The sequence below is a fragment of the Lathamus discolor genome, chromosome 1 (assembly GCF_037157495.1).
Source record: "Lathamus discolor isolate bLatDis1 chromosome 1, bLatDis1.hap1, whole genome shotgun sequence".
Taxonomy (NCBI): Eukaryota; Metazoa; Chordata; class Aves; order Psittaciformes; family Psittacidae; genus Lathamus; species Lathamus discolor.
In genome coordinates, this window is record NC_088884.1 from 131468208 (window position 1) to 131477090 (window position 8883).

At 43.7% G+C, this 8883-nt stretch overlaps 1 protein-coding gene across 1 annotated transcript in view; it reads right to left on the bottom strand.

The window, feature by feature from the left end:
* The window catches only part of CFAP97 (cilia and flagella associated protein 97), a 34849-nt gene extending 31619 nt beyond the window's left edge, over positions 1–3230 (bottom strand). Inside the window, exon 1 of the mRNA XM_065695565.1 lies at positions 3145–3230. The gene's annotated coding sequence lies outside the window, so the exon portion shown is untranslated. The remainder of the gene's footprint in view (positions 1–3144) is intronic.
* Positions 3231–8883: the final 5653 nt, after the last annotated feature.

The following is an 8883-nucleotide window of genomic DNA, read 5'->3' on the forward strand; positions in this document are numbered from 1 at the left end:
ATATATTTCTATGTAAGAGGAACAAGCACTGTCTAGTACAGATGAGCAGGGGAAGGTACAGAAATTAAGTCACTAAAGCAGTATACAAAGAAGAGCTTAAGCAAGTATCACTCAGGAGTAGTCTAAGTATACTCAAGTTTCCTAAGAATATTTGTAAGGAGCAAATGAGGAAAAGGCCTCGAGACCCTCATTTGCATTCTATTTTTATTACTTGTTCATTCCTCCAGATGAGAAACATCAGTATGGAAAATCAGATAAAATGCTGAAATATGGGGCTCTTAAATTCAACATGTTTCCCAAAGTTCCAATGTTTACTATGTTATTACAATGAAACACTTCAAGAATGACAAATACCCATTGTTGAATTGTGACTTAAAACATCAGTCGAGATTGTTGGATTGAACCTTAGCCGAGGTCATGTTTTAAACCATTACTATCATCAGTCTTGGTTAAATGTAAGATCAAGAGGCAAAGAACAAAAAAGCTTTAAAAAGCAGCTCTGGTGGAAGCACTAAGGTACAACCCTCATAATAATGGTCTGCCTGCCTCCAATGAATTTAAGGGAATACCTAGACTCACCTAGGAACAAGCTCGCTTTCAGGCTCTCACCTTCAAGCTTCAGGTGTATCACCCAATTGGGCAGACTTTAGAAAGCTTATAGATGCTCCTGTCACTTATGCCACAGAAGACCATATGCCCCCTATCCTGCAAATTCTGGAAGACTCCTTAGAGAATCACCTGTATGCATTGCTGGGTGGAGCCTCTAAAGGGATTGGCCAATTGTCCTTTCAAAGCTTCTACAGCCTCTGCAGTCCTGATGACCCTTTTAGCCCATGTAAGTCATATTCAGGAACACAGGGGCCTATGAATACCCTTTTGAATATGAACAAACACAGAACCAAAGCAACAATCAGCCTGGAAAAGGCTCTGGAGAAACTTTAGAGCAGCTTCCAGTACCTAAAGGGCACCTACAAGAAATATGGAGAGGGACTTTTTACAACAGCATGTAGGGCTATAACAAGGAGGAATGGCTTTAAACCATTCCTCCCTGTCCCAGTAAATTTAGATTAGATACTAGGAAGAAATTCTTTACTGCGAGGGTGGTGAGTCACTGGTACAGGTTGCCCAGAGGAGTTGTGGATGCCCCATCCCTGGAAGTGTTCAAGGCCAGGCTGGATGGGGCTTTCAGCAACCTGGTCTAGTCTGTGGCAGGGGGGTTGGAACTAGCTGATCTTTAAAGTGCCTTCCAACCCAAACAATTTTATGATTCTATGAAAAATCCAAGTAGGTCATAAGAGCTTTAAATCCAAAGAAAAGGAAGTCTCCGAACTAGTTGTTCTCTTCTCTGGTCTCTATTCTACCCCATTACAAGGATTGTCTAGTCTGAGAAAATACAAAGGAACAACATATGCACTACAAAAGAAACCCAAGCAACTACCAACACCACCAAGCAAACAACCAGACCGAAAAAAAAAGCAGTGGAAGAGCTTGAAGCATTCCAAAAGCCAAGTCCAAATTTTTGGAAACTGTGTTTTAAAATATGAATTATTTTACAAACCCATTCTTAAGCTAATTGTCCAGTGACTAATTTTCATAACTTCATTTTAGTCTTCAAATAGCTCCTCTGAAGAATTTAACTTTGTGGAACTCTCTCCATTAAGAACTCCAGTGATCACTTTCTATCCAAGAAAGAGAGATTAACTGTATTTTCAAAGAAGCAAAACTGTGCACAATGCATTCTATGCTCTATCTTGAGGACTTGATAACAGACAGAAGCAGGGGTACAAAAAAAATTTACCACTGCTATTTCTGTTACATTCATTCCATCCCACATAGTTGTTTCTATGAATGTTGCATAGGAATTTTAACCACACAGTTTTTAAATGCATACATGTCCAAATGCAAACACTAGGTGCTTTTTGTATATGTTTTATAGTAAGAATGAGCAAGTGTAAATATTCACATAACACACTAAAACAAGTTTCTGAAAAATTGTTAACAAATGCAAGGGAGAAACTTCAGCAAGGCATGAAAGCTACGTGACCTTAAATTATGTTGTGTCATAAGCCACGCTGAACTGTGCTTTAAAATGCCAGTTTCCCTAACATGCTGTGAAAACTCCCCCAGAAACCCCAGAGTTTCACAAGCATAACATGCATTGCTTTCAGTTGTGTCATCTCAGTGAAATGCTTTCAAATTAATTCAGTACTCTGTTGTGCTGCAGGGGTTGCACAAAGCCCAGGATCTACAGTTACTGCTTTTGTGATTTCCACACAAAACCACACGGTCCAAGAGATTCGGCGGCTGGTTATTTTTCCAAACTACAGCCCCACCTTGGGAACCGCTGGTGCAGGGCACAGGGTTACAACTGCCATCCTGAGCAAACTGCAGAGCTGCGACCATAGCGATGGTTTAACATGCTCAAGGCAAGCCATTTACAGCAATCATTTCAGTGGACTTAATTCCCACTGGGCAAATCCAACCAAAACCCCACTAAACTCTCTTCGAGCATTACTTCCACATGTCCCTCACCGTGTGGTAAGTCTGGGACAGCACGCACAACACAGGAACTTGCTTCCAATACCAATGACTATGATGACAACGAGGGCTGGTGCCCCAAAAGAAAACCTACCGTTTTCCGATGCCCCCGAGAGGTAAAAAGGGCTGGCACTGCACTTAAGTGCGGCAGAAAACACATCTCACGGCAGCATGACTAAACTCTGCCAGCTCCACACCAGCAAAAGCCCTCCAAATATAGCACACATGACATGTTCTAGAGACACCTACATACGTGCCGCTGAGGCAGGAACCCAAGTAGAAAAACAGCACGTTAAGAAACAGTAAGAATATAAATTATATAATGACTAAACATACGTGTATATATAAAACACAGACCACGTCTCCCATCTTGTTTGCTCTACCTCCCCCCCGCTCCAATGGCCACCCACTCGCTCTCCGGACACCTTTCGTGAGGAGAAAAAGAAGCAACATGCAACCCCCGAAATGGAGCATTGGAGGCCCCTAAACCCCGCCGGGCCGGGCCGGGCCGGGCCTGGCCGGCAGCCCGAGGCAAGCACCAGCCGCCACCGCCACCCCCGCGGCTTTGTTGTGGTAACCGCGCAGGCGGCCGGGGCCGATACTCACACGCACGGGAGGAGAGAGAAGGAACACGACCAGGTGAAAGCGCGCAGCTCCGCGGCCACCGGCTAGATGGCCGGCCCCCTCTCGTCGCCGGGAGAGGAAAGGCGGTGCCTGAGAGGGGCGGGAGCGGAGATGAGGGAAGTCCCGGCACCCCCTTCCTGCCTCTCTCAAGTAACGACTCTGTATTTCCCTCCAGCCCCTCTAGGTTCAGCAGGACTAGGGGAGAAAGCTGGGGCGATGGGGTTTCATGTTGAAGTGATGGTGCCTCAAGCTGAGGTGCAGACCGCTGGGTTGAGGTGATGGGACTGCATGCTGAGGTGACAGTGCCCCAGGATGACCTGGTGGGGCTGCAGCTTGAGGTGATGGGGCTCTGGGTTGAGACGAAGGTGACCGGGTTGAGGCAATGGGGCTCTTGCTTGAGATGGACATGCTGAGGTGCTGGAGCCTCAGGTTGGGATAATAGTGCCCCAGGCTGAGGTGTTAGCGATCCAGTTTGAGGTGATGGCATCCCAGGTTGAGGCAACGAGGGCCGGTGCTGTGGTGATGGTTTTCCATGTTAGGGTTATAGTGCCCTAGACTGAGGTGATGGTGCTCCAGACTGAGACTATAGTGCCCTAGGTTGGGATGAGGGCACTTGTGGTTGATGTGCCAGCAGCCCATACGGAGGGGATAGCAACCCAGGTTGAGGGGATGGTATCCCGCTGTGAGATAATGATGTCCTATATTAAGGCAATAGCACCTCAGGCCAAGGCGATGGCCCCCATTTTGTAGTGCCAGGGCAGCAGCACTGAGCAACATATGCTGAGGAAATGGATGAAGAAAACTGATCTGGAGGGCTTTTAGGGACAACTGACCCAAATCATCGGGGTTGGATCAGGACTCTTCTCCGAGTGCAGCTGATCTCAGCGTCTTTGAAACTCAGTATAATTATTGTAGAAACATGGATGAAGCCTTCAGGTAGAGTTTCACTACTTTTTCTGCTCACTAGGTAAATGATGACTATTTACTAGTGATCTGCCACCAGGAAGTGGTAGTGTCCTGTGTAAGGGTGGGAAGGTTACAGCTCTTCTGAAGGGGTCAGCTGCTGTACCAGACCTTAGCATTTCTTTAATAATTAGTGTTACTTGTTAACAAACTAGAAAGAATTACATGAAAAGAACTACATGAAAAGAAAGACTTCCAGATTGCTGATCCATGCATTCAAAACTATAAATTCAACTTCATTTTGGGCTCATTGTTCATCATGAAAAAGATTTAATGACACGATCCCATTTTTTTTTCTGAGCATGCTGACTTTTGAGTTGAATCAGGGCTGTGCAGCCAAGATAACTGTTGCACCTATAGCCATATTTCACTTGGCACATAAACACACACAGAGAGGTACATATGTATATACGCATATGTACGTATGTACCTCTTTATGTATATACATATGTACCTTTCTCTGTGTGTTTATGTGCCAAGTGAAATATGTACATATGTACTTCTTTGTGTATGTATATACATATGTGTATATACATGTATATATATATATATACCCATGCTACAAAATGCCGAGTGTTTGCTGACCTCACAAGGTGAGGTCTTTGGTAGCTCACACTGGGCATTAAATGTGTGATTTTCCCCTGTGTGTCAGGTTCTTATCTACAAATAGTCAAAATACCATACCATTATCTCATAAAGGTGTAGCAAAAACCAAATTTGGTTAGTATTAGTGTAACTTACATATATTGTAGATATGTGGCCAACAAAAATGAGTAGTTACCTTCTGCAAGCAGTTCAACTGATTTTCAGTAAAAGAGGAATGAGGCCTAATAGAAAAACATAGTATATGATCATGTAAAGTCTGTATTGAAATGTCTACACAAAACAAAAAAAAAAAAACTGTGTAAGTACAAGTTTTACAGTTGCAATATAGGTAAAATTTTATCAGATAAACTGTTCATATGGTTTCCACTGAAATGTGTCTGCATTTTACATTTTCAGTCAAGTCCAAAGCATCTACCGCAGCAGGGAAAGTTTTAAAAGGCAAAATGGTTGAAAATATTGAGCTCCTTCTTTCTGCAAGCCTTTAAGAAATAAACACAATAATTTTCTTTAGTTTCTTGAAAAGCATCAAATAAGATTTAAGATATTGAGAAGTATAAAAGTCTCCTTTTCTCTTGCTCTGTTAGCTAGGGTTCATGAAATCAACAGCGTCTATTACTCAGTAAATGTGTTTCTTCTCTTTCCTGTGATTGTTTCTAACTGTATTAGTTATCATGCTTCTATACCATCGGGTTTAAAAGTTCACGAGCACTTCTGGGTTTTGTGCCCAAAAGGCTTTTAGAAATTTCTGTAAACTTAACATGACTGTAACTACAATGCAGCACCACAGCAGTTATAAAAAAGCATGCAATTAATTCAAAGTTCTAAGTGTACTAAAAATATAAACAAAGTATGCACTTTCCATACCTTTTTTTGCCTATAAGGTAGATTTCTATTTTAACTGAGAAGTAATAAATTGCTAACCTTTATAGCAATGTGATTGAAACCAGAAAGGCTCACAAAACAGAAAGTAAATGTGAGAAAGCCTTCAAGCAAGTATTTCTTTTAAGCTTGCCTAAACACTTTAAAGGCACAAATTTACAGAAGTTTAAAGTTTGCAGTGCTGCAAAGGTGAAAGTTGCAAGACTGTCACTAAAGATGTAAAAGTGTGTACAGACCATTGGGCCTTGTCTAGGGTATCTTATAAGCAGGTAAATTATACTCCTAGCTCAAAGCAAAAAAAGTAAAGATGCTGACTCTTCCCCCAAATCAGACATAATTTTTGTTCTAAACCAAGATTAAAGTAGTATTCTCTTTGTAGGAAAGATACTTGCAGTACTGCTTCAATAGAGTTTGAATCTCTTAGCTCATAAACTAGTTCCATGAACAAATAAATAGTCACAGAAGGAGAATAAAATAACCCCTAGTTCAGAAAATTGACCTATAAAGTCCTTTTGTCTTGTACAGAAAAGTAATTTTTAAAGTACAGAAGGGGAAGTTCAAATAACGCTGAGGTAAACTTGAAAATTACCATTGACTTCAGTGGAGCTAGGATGTCATCTAAAATATTAGAAATTGTACCTCAGGTCAAAAAGCCACAGAATCTTATTAAAAACTAAACGAAAAAAACACAATCAAATCTCCCTCTAGCTCTGTGGATACACACTTGAGTTGATTTAGACATATCTAATTCAGGGTATGATGTGTAAATCCTAGCTAAAATTGGTGGGATTACTCATTCAGACAAGAACTGGTTTTGTGCGTAAGCACTGCAGGACTACACTGTTATTGCAGGTAGGTTTATTTTTTTATCTTCCTCTCCACTTCTGAGAATTAATACTCTAATACAAAAATAATCTCTGTTTACACAGTACTAACAACATTACATACTCTGCTTCAGGTTAATTTAAAAATTCAATTCCCGTAAGTGGTTTTGACAGAGGCCCAGGCAGTTTCCTGAATGCATCTGCGGTAGGAGGACTCTACATGCTCTGTCTGGTTTCTTGTGTGGATCTTTATTAAGATCCCAGAATAGAACTTGAACTGAGGCCAAAGCCCTGTATTTTCTGAAATCTTTGCGGAATAAAGTGTGTGCTAGGAGATGGATCTTTACTTTTTGTTCTGTACCTGATGAGGATAAAATAACTTTATAGGAAACCTTCTGGTGTGTTGGGCCTTATCCAAAAGCTTTCAGATTCCACAGAATCTTTCTGTTGGTGGTAATGATTGGACACGTTGAAAGAACCTTGGTCCCCAAGCCCTTTGGCAAAGCAGCAGGATGTTTTGGTGCACGGTAGTTTGCGTGGGAAGGCACTGTCACTGCAATATTTTCACTATTATGATCATTTTCACCTTTAATCACAGAGACATTAATAATCCATTGTGGACACTCTGGATGGTCTGAGTTGGCATTTAAAATGTTGTGCAATTTAATAGCCACTAAATAGAATTAATAATAAATAAATTGTAATAAAATGGTATTTAAGTTACTGTAATGCCTTTGGATAGGATTTGGGTCTGCAAGAAATCTGGAGGAGTATTTTTTACAAGGGCATGTAGTGATAGGACAAGGCGGAACAGTTCTAAGCTGAAAGAGGGTAGATTTAGTTTAGATATTAGGAAGAAATTCTTCACTAAGAGTGGTGAGACACTGGAACGTGTCACCCAGAGAAGTTGTGGCTACTCCATCCCTGGAAGTTTTCAAGGCCAGGTTGGATGGGACTTTGAGCAACCTCATCTACTGGAAGGTATCCCCGCCCATGGCAGGGGGGTTGGAACTAGATGATTTTTAAGGTCCCTTCCAGCCCAAACCATTTGATGATTAAGGAGCAGTGACTCCTTTGGTCAGTGACTAACGTGAGAGCTAAAATCGCTTCAAAACTACTTTGGGATTTTAAGAGGACATTCACTGCTGTGCAAACCTTCTAAGAGATTAAGGAATGTATCTATGGAGACAGTTTTGTTGTATGGGTCAGGCCATACCATCAGATGCTGTAGGTTAAGTTAGAAAATTCTGTGGTGGAGTCAAACATTTGCGGTAGCTTAGAATCCTGACCAGCTCTGTGCCTGCCCTGTGCCTTGGTATTTGTACCTTTTCTTCATCAGGCTAGTATCATGCCTCTTACAGAAGTAACTTTTTACAGAACGCGAAAAAAATCAAAGGGACTCCAACCCTCACCAGAATAGCTGTTCTTTAAAGGAGAAGATTCAGAGCAATTAAGATCACCAGAGTAGTGGCAATCTGAAAAGTGCTTCCCAGAAGTCCTGAAGACAGGTCCCAGAAGACCTGTCAGCACTTCTACAGTGCTTAACTTTCTTAATGGGATATCTGCTCTTAAAATGAAGTCTGTGAGTAAATGCTTGTATATCTGCTTTGGCACAGTCTGGCTTCCTTTAGGGAAGCATTGCCCTTTACTCCTACTCTGAGGAGACCAAGGCCTCCTTCCCACCTTGCCTGGGGCTGGTAACTGCTATGGAGAGGATCCATTAAGTGCACTGTGCCTATGGGGAGGTGAACATACATTCCCAGCACAGCTGGAATAGGGCAAGGCTTTTGGGGAGTTTGTTAGAATATGCCACAGGCAGTCCCAACTCATCAGACCAGCCGAGTGAGGATAGCAGTGGGAATGCTGGCAGGCTTCCTTTGGGGTAGTGAGGCTGGGTTTTGCAGAATCTCAGTTGTGTCACTTCAGTAGCTGTTCTATTAACTTTTCATGTCTGAAGTCTAGTTAGTTATGGCCTCCTTCGGCTGATCAAAGGGGTGTGAACAGAGGAGTGGCACAGTGCTCATTCAAGGAGGGGGTCTGAGCCTCAGAGATGCCCCCGGCCAAGGTTTTGTCCTGAGCGCAGGCCAGGGCCTCAGTGCTGTGGCCAGACCATCCCGTGCCCCACCGGTCCCACCAAACCGCGGCCCGCAGCCCCCCAGCTCTGCCAGGCTGTCCATAGCGGAGGGGCGCCCGGCAGCTTTCCGCGGCACCCAGCTCCACACTGCGGACCCCGCGGGGAGGCACCTTCGCCTCTTCGGCTCTCCCGAGCGCGGCTGTTTCCCGGCCTGTGCGCGGGGCGGGGACAACACCGCGCCCTGCCTCTCCGCTGCCCTCGGGGCAAACAGCGCACCGGGCGGGCAGGCCAGGCCCGCCGTGGGGCGGCACCGGGCGGGCCGGGGACACGTGCGCCCGCCGCGCCGCCCCCGCCTCCTCCCCTCCCCCTGCTGGA